We start from the raw sequence: 12,388 nt of genomic DNA, 5'->3' as shown, positions 1-12,388 counted from the left end.
AATACAATGGGGGAGGTGGGATGAACTCACTTATGGTTTAGGGGTTTCAGCTTAAAGTCAAAAGGATTAACTATGCTTAAGTGGCAGGATTGGCAACTCAAGGGGGGAGGGAAAGGACGAGTAGGGCGGGCGCGCCCCTATCATTCCCCTTCCTAGGCGCGGTGCCAGGCAAGTGCGCCTGCACTTGGCGTCACACTCACGGGGCCCCGTGCAGAGGCTGACCCTCCGGTGCAGAAAGAGGGTCAGCCTTTGAGAAGCTCCTGTGCTGGTGTTTCGCGCAGCCTAGTAGTTGTAATTCGACTGGTTGACACAGCCTAATTGTCTCAGTCCACAGAGCGTCCTGGAAAGGGCTGCTGGCAGGTCGTTAAAGGACTCCCAGCAGCACAATTACTCCTTTGTTTTAGTCCTGTTTGGAGTGCTCTTTTCCTTTGCGTATGTTTAGGCATTTGGCAGCCATGGTTTGGACCTTTCCATATGAAAGACCCCTCGCAGAATGTTACCTAGACAATAGGGTTCCTATCATTGGCAAATGCCCAGACATATGCAAAGGGGAAAAAATCCCTTTTAAACGTTACCCGAGATGCAATGCTTTGCATTAGGCTATAAATGTTCCTAACACCATACACAACAGCACTCTCGAAGTTTGTGACAGAAGTAATATTTATCCAACTGATGTTACTGAGCTTTTATACTGTAATTCTCAAAGTGATTAAAGTAGTGTTGTAAAAAACGACTTTTCTTGGTTGTTTTATTTTGCACTGTGTAATCTGGCTACTAAACAAGCCTTAAACACATTAAAACGTAATACAATGTATCATTACTTCATATAATTCTTAATAAATAAGCATTAAAGCATTTTTCTAATACATCATTTCGTAAAATGGTAATTGACTTGTAATGAACATTTCATAGTTGTGGATCAACTTTTGGAATTATTTCCATATATAAAAGGCAGCCGAAGTCATAACTACACAGTCTGCTCTGAGTAGGATATTCCAAAACTGATCAGAGTTACATAATCTAAAGTTCATACAGTTGTTTCTATTACCCTTTTCATAGTAGCCATGCATTTTCCTGCAGGCTGTCAAAATGTGTCTGCTTGTTTCCAGGTCCTCACCACCTAAGCGGCACAGCCGTGCATGAGTAGGGAGGCCCCACCAAATTCCCTCATAGTCCTAAATCAGAGGCTGATTCATATGGAGCATTAGAATAAATCGCTTTAGTTCCACAGAACATGGTTTCGTCAGGTAAGTAGAGAGAAAATCCGCCTTAAAGCTTTGGCCAGCATGTTCTGCATATCTTACCAGACCAGCCAATTTCTCAATGTTGGAAATTCTATCCCCCATCCTCGCCTTCTTTTTTAACATTGCCTCTATACCAGGATTCTGGAGGGCGTCGGCTAGGGTAATTTCCCATTTCCCCAGAAATTCTACTGTAAATGCTCTTAATTCTGACAAATACACATTATCATTTCCTGACTGGTATACAGATCCCAGTAAACAAAGCAGTTCATTGCTACCAGGGTCGCTAGACATCTTTTTCATACATAGCAGTGTTCTTTGGATTGCCCAGCTTGTGTGAAGGGAAGTGATACCGCGGTGGCTGCAGGTAAGTTTATGTTGCTTCTTAGTATCCTCCCTTCGATTTGGTTTAACCAATGTAACATGTGTGCTGGGGAGTATCGCGAATCCATCCAATAGGCTAGGCACTATGCTAACCTTGTATACCTTCGAAAAGGGCAGGATATTGTGGCCCCCATGTCTCATAACATATTGTTTGGCTGCTGCCTATCTCTTCCACACATGCAGGATATTCATCCCTGCATGGTATTTGATGCTAGGTTTTTTTTTATATGAAAGCCTAGGTAGCAGTACTCTTCCACCAACTCAAGAACCTCACTATCTAATCTCCAAGTAAATGTATTCTTTTTCCGATCTACACCACTCAGGATCCTCACCTTGGTCTTGGCTATGTTAATAGACATATCATTTCTTTCAGCATAGAATGACAGCTCGGTGATTGATCGATGTTGACCTGTTGGTGTTCGGTCGAATAAAATAATATTGTCCGCATATGCGAACCAACTAACAGGACTGCCGTTGAACTTTGGAGGCAAGTTCCGCGTTTTGCTAAGAGCATCAGGGAGGTCGGCCACATATAGATTGTATGGTATTGGGGCCAGTCCACATCCCTGCTTCAAACTGTGCATTATAGGAGTTCTAGTTTTCCGGTCAACATGTGGATTATGAAGCTAAAACAATATTCTTTTGGCTGAACATGTTTCTCTAAGTATTTACACATTGTAAGGCTGCCTTCATGTGAGATGTGTATTTTGTAAGTAAAATATCAGATCAGATTTCTCAAGTTTCCTGTGGCTACACGTGAGGTCATCCAGTGCTGGTTTTTCCCTTTGGATTCTGGGATTTGCAGTCTTTTTCTTAACGATTTGACATTTCAGTGAAAAACAAGTCAGAGAATTCCGAGCATAAACAGGACTGGGTGGCTTTATCACGCATGACCATGGGAAACCTGAGAGCACTGCTTTATAAAAGAGCATTATTGTAGGTAATGAACTCCAAAATGTAAATATTTGTAACAAGTGGAGTTTAGAAGGCATGTGTTCCAGTGCCTGAACTGTAGAGTGTGTAAAACTCCCAGCTTCGCTGTTTAACCACAATGTGTGATACTGGGCAAATCATGTATTCCCCTGTAATATAGAGGACTAGCCTTAGCAGAGCCATCATTAACTTTGTACCTATGTTGCTGCCAGTCACGAAAGTGGCATGGGCCATCCAGATTACTGTGCCACAAGAGAATGAGTGAAACTGTTTGCTATGCCCTGTTATGCTATGTTCTTGAATCTTGCATAGCACATAGACTACATAAAAACAGCAAGTGTCTATGTGTGTTGGCGTTAAGGGGCAGATGGACAATAAAGTACCTTTATACTTGTGCCATAAATCAATATGCATTCAGCAATGATAGCCATTTGGTTAATGTGCGTACTGCTGAGATCTATGTTTAAACTGCTGCCCATGGGTTACAATCCCATCAAGTTTACTTCATTCCGAGGTCAGGATGAAGGAAGTGACATCACATGCAAATTAATGGGCCCCACAATGACTTTGCCGCACTTGTGCTGACAATTCCTAGGGCCAGCCCTGCTCCCTCCATGTGAAAACATTACTAAGGTGTTAAATGGGTTTACTTGATGGGATTCAAGGACCTAACTAAGGGAATGCTAATATTTGCTAAGATTCCCTGACTAATACACTGTCTCTGGGTATAGCATCCAGCTCCCATCTTCGCACAAACTAACAGTCTCGAGGATATAGTTCCTAGCACACTCCTTGATTCCACAGACTCGGGGAAATAGTGCCAGGCGCACTTCTTGGAAAACTAGATCAATAGCGCAGTTCTTGCTTCTTTCTAATCTTGACCCTATCAACAAGGTGCCAGGCTCGCTTCTTAGAGATATAGAGACCTGTCACTTCTTGTCACGCCGACCCTCAAGTACCTATCACTCTTTCCTTTAGGGTACACGCCTGGACCAGATATTATCACCCTTTACCCAAGATCGGCTCTATGTGCCAGCAGCAATACCTGTGACAAATTGCTGTGTAGTAAATGTGATGAAAAACCCAGAAGTGAGTCTTGCCTGTGCCGCTTGAGCAAGTGAATGTCTACGTTGTCTCGCACCTTGAGGCCCTTTTCAGTTTCCATAACGCCTGTGCACCACTCTAGCACCCAAGGGTAGAAAAGGGAAGCAGAAAATGGATCAGGAACTGGCAACAGCAGACTACACCAACAAGGCTCAGCAACAAACCCATTGTTCAAAGCAAGGGCATCTTTAAACGTGTTCCATGCAAGAACAAAGAGCCACTGGAACTGGAGGGACCCGCCATTGTGTGAATGAGCTGTTGCAGTCGACTTCAGTTTATACACACGGCACAGTCCGGAATCAGGGTTTGATCTAGAAAGGGGCATATGTCTCACAGTTGCACATCCTCCATGGTTCCCCTGAACACGACACACTTGAAATGTAGAAGTGGATCATTCCAGGTGACAAACCTTTTAAAGGCAAAAGGGGATGCTCATTTACTGTTGCTCTTCTGTTTATTATTTAATGGTGAACGGAGGATAGCACAGGGGCAACGTGCCGATATTGGAAGCAAGACCACACAGAGCAGCAGCGTTTCGAATCACAGATGTGCCCTTAGAAACCCAACTGAGGTATTAAGCGAATTATAAAAAACAATTAAGTAAATCAAATGTATATTGTACGTCCAACAGTCAGCACACAGTTTTCTAGCTGCTTTTCTATCCATCAAGAAAGCAAGGCCTACAAAGGTATGATACTGGTGTGGCAGTCATGCCAAGTAGCCAGCAGAAGAGAATTCCAATGCAGCTTGATGAAATGCTCTGCCAGGAAAAATACTACTTTGGCGCTGCAGAGCTAGCATCCAAAAACAGTGATGATTCTCCAGCGAAGAAAGTGCAAAGCATAACAGAATATCCTGCGAAGGGCAATTGAACCCAACCATACTGTGCCATTTGGTTGGATGAAAGCAAGAAAGAAATGATGACAGACTCAGGGGCAAAGGTCATCATCATCTCAAGAGAAACCTACGGAAACCTGTCGGCCGGCATCAACAGGCAAGAAGGTGGACAAGTCATACTTCAGCCCTGATAGACATAGTGGAGTCAAAATCAAACTTCTAGTTTTCGCCTGATGCAAATTCTGGGGAAAGAGCAGGAATACTGGGATGACCTCACCAAGGTTCCCTATACATAAATTGTGATCCAAATGCAACTGAACAATTAAAGGCAGTACACTAGAAAATATACTAAAAACACCAATAAGTGTTCAGACCTTCCACGCGAGCACACACATGTTATGTACTTGAAATCATACTTAAAAAAAGAGACCTTCCCAATAAAACATGTGGTAAGGTGAAAGGCCAGATGCCATGGCATCCAGACAAGAGCTAGAAAAAAGACAGACGAAGCACACAAGAGATAGCTTAAATGAACATATAGAAGGCATACGATGGCTGACCGCTACTGCTGTGATGCACAGCTGCAATGCACATGTTACACAGGGGGTTAATAGAATGTCAGGTATGCCATTGGCAGTCGGTAAGAAATATTCAAACTGCTTGCAGGGCCTCATTTCAGTGATACGGGTTAGGGTTTCCATGTAGGATAATGGCAATCTATGTTTCCACCATGTTTGATTTTCAGCTCTAAGCTATGATGTCATTCCCCCAGCAACAACCTGGGAGATTAGGAGAATGAGAACCCTAGTATGTCCTAGAAGGGTGAGTGGTGACTGGTGACCCAGACCAGGTAGGTGCCCTAATTGGGAATATAAGAGTCTGATCGCCCGACGGGGGGGTTTAGGTGGTGTGGATTGGAGAGAGGCAGAAAAGAATTGAAGAGAGAAGAATCTTGTACATCAAAAGCCTGAACTAAGGAGCTGCATCTGTGTGGAGTGTGCAGGTCCCCCTCTGCCAATGCAGGGAGGGGCCACTACCATGCTACCTAGCCTGGCAACGTAAGGCATGAATCTGAACTATGTATGAAATACATGTTTGGCTTTTACTGTTTACAGCTGGTCTTGTGGGCGACTCCTTAGTATTCCTTTTTAATATTACACTTCTTAATTCAAAATTTCGAAAATTCTACTTTACACATGATGTCGCAATTCCTCGGAGTTGTCGGTATAAAGCCTATACCGTGAAATTGCATTAAATCAAGAAATAACTCTGTGACTCTGCGCCAGTTTCTTTCAAAAAGTAATCTGATTTTTATTGAATCAAAAAATGTTTTTGTTTCCTCAATACAGTTCCAAACAACAACAAAGCGGGTGAATTAGCCGTTAGAAGAGAAGGAGCATGGGATTAAACCCAATATAATTCTGAATCAGCGCAACACTATCAGTGGATATTTCATGTACCTCAGGAATACACCTAAGTAGCCCAGGTTTGAGAAAGGCTCTATTGAGCCGAAACACGTGTCATACAGGGCGATTTTATACAGGGCGATTTTGATTTTCTGACTTTATGTGTTTGACCCTATAGAGGGCGTATTGAGGAAACAAAAACATGTGTTGATTCAATAAAAATCAGATTACTTTTTGAAAGAAACTGGCGCAGAGGCACGTAGTTATTTCTTGATTTAATGAATCTGAACTAATTGGGGAGCCACACACAAAACAGGTGGTATGGGGGGTTAGCCCCGACTGAGCTTCTGGGCGGATTTGGTGTCCAGGAGAGTCAAGGGACAATAACTAGACAAACGTCAGAATAATGCAACATAGGTGCTGCCCTCATCCTGGCATAGTGATATGACCACTTTATTTTATATAGAGGGAAAAGAAAATGTTAGAGGAGGTTGTGAGCAATCCCCCATGTGTAACACCAGTGGCCAGTCTATTCCAGCTTTCCTCTATGGATTTGAATACTGCTGTGCTAACATATCTTCTCTCTACCCTCATAAGACTTATCTGTTATAGTTCCCCCACAGGCACCTGAATGCACACGGGCTTGAACTCTTTCCTTAAAGCCCGTCAACACCTGTTCATTTAGGAGTACAATTACGGTGGAGTCTTAGATTTGACAGATACTGTGTGTACGAGGCTCTTATTTGAGGTCTGAAGGCAGCTGGGGTATCTTCCAAGCTAAGCACAACTAAACCCAGAATAATAAATGCCATGCTATGGAATAACTGTGCCACTCGTGTGTGTCCCCTAGAAAACACATTTCCCACCCAGGGAAAATAAATAAATGATGTCGCTAATCAAAACGCAAATCTCTGATATCCGGCATGGAGCCAAGAAGATGGTAGCTTCTTAGGAGGCTCTCTGCTGAGCCTTCTCCTCACTTTTAATAAAATATATGAATCCTCATTATCAGGGCGGCCCCCTTCAGTTTTTTATGAAGAGATAATAGTCCAGAAAGAGGTGATCAACAACAGTAGGTTACAGCCAGAGACGTTTTTGTTTGTGGGGAGTACACCGAACATAGCAGACTGATTGCTTCAGTGAGCAGGGCCTGAAATGGAGGCAGGGGCCTCAGTGAAAAGATGGCAGAACTGAGAGATCCGGTGGTGCGGGACACACCAGCACATGCCATAACCCATTGGTGGCAGAGAGGCGATGAGGTGCCACTAGTGTCCCGAGTGGTGTTTAGGTGGCTGGAGGAGACCAGTGGATGAGCAGCAGGGGGTCTTTGGGCACAGTGAGCCACCAGGCTCTGGAAGTGAGGTGCATGGAGCGGGTGGAGAAGAGTTGCATTGCAGCTGATATCCAGCGAGTATCTCAGGAACAAAAGAGGCACATGAGTGCTCCAAAGAGAGGAGTGGAGTAGACTGAACTGCTGATAGGGGACTGGCACGCTCACCCCAAGAAGAAATGCGGAATGTGGGGTAGCACACAATATGTGGTCCATGCTGAAGCCTGACAGCCGCCGGAGAACCTAGGACTGCGCTAGCACTGGAGAGCCGCACTCTCCCTCTCAGTCATTGAAACCCATGGGGTTAGAAAGGGCCAGTGGTAGAAGCTACAGAACAAGGAGAGCCCCGCACAAAGGTCACCACCAGACAATGGTCTCCACGGTGTGCAGTCATAATGTCGAAAATAAAAAGTCGAATGACAAAAATGTCGAAAAAAAAATGTCGAAAAAAAGTCGAATCTATTATTTTTTTTATTTATATGTATTTTTTGGGTTTGGTAAGTATAAAAAATGGGTAAAATAAAAAAAAAATTTAAAAGGGAGGTTGGGGGGAACCCCCCATTTCGAAAAAAAAAACGTATTAAAAAAATGCGACTTTTTTTTCGACATTTTTTTTTCGACATTATGACGTTCGACATTTTTGTTTTCAACCAAATGACTGAAAACCGATCTCCACAATAGTACCTGAAGGAGTGATCTTGCGCAACCACAGCTCCTACAATACATAAACCCAGAGGGAAGTGGGATGTGAATGTGAGCAGGCTTAAAGCTTAACACTCCTGACACTCCTGAATCCAGTGACGCAGTGAGAAACTCCTCATGTATTGGATGAAGAGACAATGCTAGTTATTGGCAAGCCCAGCATGAGCACAACTGCAGTAAATACATGCCAAAAAAATAGAGAAAACCTGACCACTTCCCCCTGCAAGCCGTAGACCCTGGGCTGACAACAATAAAAAGTATTGGGATCAGAAGACGGGCAATATGGAGCAGATGAAAGAAGGGAACCCTGTAGCCTTCATGAAGGAAGGCCTAATGACATGCATGAGTGATCTCCAGAAAAATATCAAACAACAGATTCAATCGCTGACCCAGGTGATAAAGAAATCCCTGGAGATTGTTCAAATGAAGATTCAGTTGCTGGGAGAGAGGGTATCAGCGAACGAAGATGTAATTACTGACATTTTTCCAAAGTACCCAAAGTAAAGGGAGGATCCTCAAAGGCCAACAATTAGGTAAATGTGAAGACTTGGAAAATTGTTCGCACAGAGACAATATACATTTGAAATCAGTAACAGAAGGTTTGGAAGATACGCACCTATAAGTGTTCCTCCAGATTTCCTGCAATCTATCCATACAGAGAAACACAGGCTGGACCTTGCTATAGACAGAGACGATAGAACGGGGGCTAAACCTAACCAGCCAGTTGATAGACCAAGCAACATCCCAGTAAAATTCCAATTCTACACCGCCAAAGAAAGAGTCTTCGCTGCCATGAAGAACAAACCACACATCGACTTGAAGGGCAGCAAAGATATAGCGAAACGTATGCTGATGAAGAGTAGCAGATCATCTCCACTCCCAAAAAATACCGGATAGATGGACATTCCTTTGTGACCTAATCTTCCCGACAAATGACTCCTCTCAGAAGATCTCTACAGATGAAGAAGACTTCTTGATATTAGGGATTGAGAAAACAAGATCTTCACCTTGCAACTCATGATGAAGATGAACATTGGCCTTGAGAAAGCAGATCAACACGAATAATGGGAAGCTGGAGCAGAAAGCTTTAGTTATATGTTCAACAGTGAGGAAAGACAGAGGGAGTTTGTGAGTTAATGGTGGATACCCATGTTGAAGGAGTCAATTTAATTGTATGAGGTTAGATTTAGTATCTGGTGCATCTGGTTATTATGGGAAGTTCATGTACTAATGATCGCAAGTTTTAGTTTTTAGTATTGATATTGATAGGCTGGAGGGAGGTGATTGATGAGGCTGACAATTCACGTTTGATGTTGGAAGGTGGTGGTGAGACCATATTGGGTGAAGCATGGTTATGTTGTACTGGGAGTTTGAGGGATAGGCCTAAGGTTTCTAGGGAAGAACCTGTTAATTCACTGTATTTACTATGTTTCCTGTCTGGTATTCAGATCAGAAAAAGATACTCTAGGGCTTATTTGCAGACTACTGCTAATTCAGATGTGTGACACTGAATGGTAGGGACTTTAATTCTCTTAACAAAATAACTCGCTTGTTCAGCCTGCCTAAAGGCAATGAAGCAGGTGTTGGATTAGTTCTGGAAACTCACTTGACAACGGAAGGTCAATTGTTGTGTGTTTCAGGATTTCCACTGAGACAGTAGGCCTTTCCCCAAATGCCACCTTCCGAGTGATAACTCAAACACCCTGACACGAGGCATTAGGTGAAAAGATAAGAAACAGGGAACGAGGACGACACCCTGCAAACTGGCTTCATACCTGTAAGGGAGAAACAGACTTAAGGGACAATTACCACACTGGTCAAGAGAAAATGAAATGCATGTGTAATCTACATGTGTCCTGTGTTTTGGCTTACCTGTGATCCACACAAGCCCAGTTTGGGGAATCAACAAGTAGACGTTTCCAAGTCAAGTAAGCAGTCCAGAGAGCACAGAACCTCCCAAACGACCACCAAGCTGGCAGCAAGACTGCAGCAACGAGTTCAGGGAGAAAATGTCTTCAAGGGGCGAACACGCCGGAATGAGGACACACTAGTTAAACAGGTTTCACAATATACAAGCAATGGATCCAAGTTTCAGGAGGTAAGAGAAAACAGGATACTCCAGCAGCAGGGTCTTTATTCAAGTTACAGGAAGAAACAAACCAAAAGAAAAGAAAATGACCCTTGTCTGAAGGGAGACCACAGTCCAAACAAAAGCAAACAGATAATGTCACCAAAACAGGTAAGGAGCAAACAAGGGCAGTCCAGAGCGTGGAAGGATGGCAAAAAGAACAATCCAAGCCGTCAAATCTGATAAGGGGAATCCAAGCCTAATCCAGGATACGAAAGCAGAGGGCCAGGACACGAAGAAGTAGCACAGATAAACAGGACATTCCTTAGTTCTCGGGAAGAGCTTGACTGAGAAGTGAGGGCAGCGGAATCCCAAAAGGATTTATTTCCAGGCAAGAGAGAATGCCAAGCGCCCATTGGCAGGCCGGGACGTCAATGCATTGAGGTCACCCGTGACAGGGTTTGTCAGCTGACGTTGTGCCATGGCTACGATTGGGCTTGCCCTAGCCACCATGGCAACTGCCAACGCCAACTCTGTGTTATGAGAGATGAGTGCTGAGGGACCAGCGGAGCAGGAGACCATCATACACCGAAGGCCCTGACATCAATGTAGGCTGTGACATGCAATGTTCCCACAGGTATTTCTTTTTTTTTTTTACACTTTGATTTTTAATTGTAGGTTGTACAACAATTAAACATAACCAATATAATAACTCCCCAACAACTACAGGCCCATTACAACAGTCCCCTTCCTGCTAAAAATCCTCGACAAAGCAGCTTACACACCGGTCCAACACTTCCTAGAAATTAACCGCATTCTTGGTCTGCATCAATCTGTCTTCCGCCCTGGTCACGGCACTGAATCAGCACTACTTGACATAAAAAATCAATTAGGCAAGATCATGGATGCAGGTAAGCCAGCACTACTCCTCCTCCTTGACCTATCTGCTGCGTTTGACTTAAGGGACCACAGGACTCTATGCCAACACATCAACCCCTCATTTCAGTTCTCTCACAAAGCCACAACCTGGATCACCTCCTTCCTCGAAGGAAGACGCATGAGAGTGTTCTCAGATCAGGCCTGCGCAGCCCCCGCCACCATCCACTGCGGATCCCGCAGGGCTCATGCATCTCTCCCACACTTTACAATATCTTTACAAAGCCGCTCTTTGACATCTTGGACTCCATCAGCAGAGCATACACCAACTATGCTGATGACACCCAACTCCTCTCTCTTTCCGGTACCTTTGAAATTGATGCAAAAGCCCTCAACACAGTCTACTCTACCATTCAGGCCTGGATGGCGGCCAACTGGCTCTGCCTAAATGGAGATAAAAACCGAAATCCTCCGAGTCGGTTCCAAGGAAACCCTAAAAATACTCAACAGTCAATACACCTCCTTCACAAATGACAACACACATATCCGTGTCTCATCCTCCTTTAAGACTCTAGGGGTCTACCTCGATGTCACACTCTCAATGTCACGCCAAGTCAACACTATCACCTCTTCAGCCTTTCCTATCTACTGAGAATTGTCTTTCCATTGCCAGAGCCACAATAGATGCAAAACTGGACTACTGCAAAGTCCTCTTCGCTGGCACCTCAGCAAAAAATGTAAATAAACATCAAACAATTCAAACCAACGCTCTCTGTGCTGCCCTCAACATACCCAAAAGAGAACACATCTCCGCTGCCAGACGCTCCGCACACTCACTCCCAGTCAAAGAACAAATCCTATTCAAGACTCTTGCCATCACTCATAAGTGCCTCACTCACACGGCCCCACCATACCTGTCAGTGAAAATAGTTAAAGCCGGCTCTTCCAGGCCTACCAGAACACCCTACTCCCACCAACTCAACATCCCCATTGTCAAACGCGGCAAAGCGGGTGGTGCCAGCCTCCCTTTCATTGCTGCTAAACAATGCAACGCCCTGCCACCAACTCTCAGGAATGATCCTTCTCATCTTGCTTTCCGCAAAGCCCTCAAAACCAGGCTGTTCAACTAACCCACACACCCGCCTCCATCCGGATCCCTTTATTTACCTTTTTGTGGCAAGTTTTGTTCTGGATGTCCCAGGTCCTCATGTAACCCCACGAACCTCGTACACCGTTATATGTCTCACCTCTATAACTAAGTAACATACATACCTCTGTTGTAACAGCACCGCAATGCCTAAGGGCTGTTTTGTGCGCTATACAAATGTAAAAAATAAAATGAAATAAAAATAAAATATCCAAATGTTTCCCCCTCTCCCTACCCTTCTCAGTTTGTTGCCTGTTTCCTCTCACAGCAGAGCCTCGGCAGTTCCTTTAAACACAATAAGGACATTGAGAATTATGTTATAACATGTATGCCTTTACAATCCCAAACAGCAGGAATTCC

Source organism: Ambystoma mexicanum, chromosome 4q, assembly GCF_040938575.1.
Source record: "Ambystoma mexicanum isolate Mex_15411 chromosome 4q, UKY_AmexF1_1, whole genome shotgun sequence".
Taxonomy (NCBI): Eukaryota; Metazoa; Chordata; class Amphibia; order Caudata; family Ambystomatidae; genus Ambystoma; species Ambystoma mexicanum.
The sequence above is the reverse complement of the archived record's forward strand: the minus strand, read 5'-3'. Positions refer to the sequence as shown.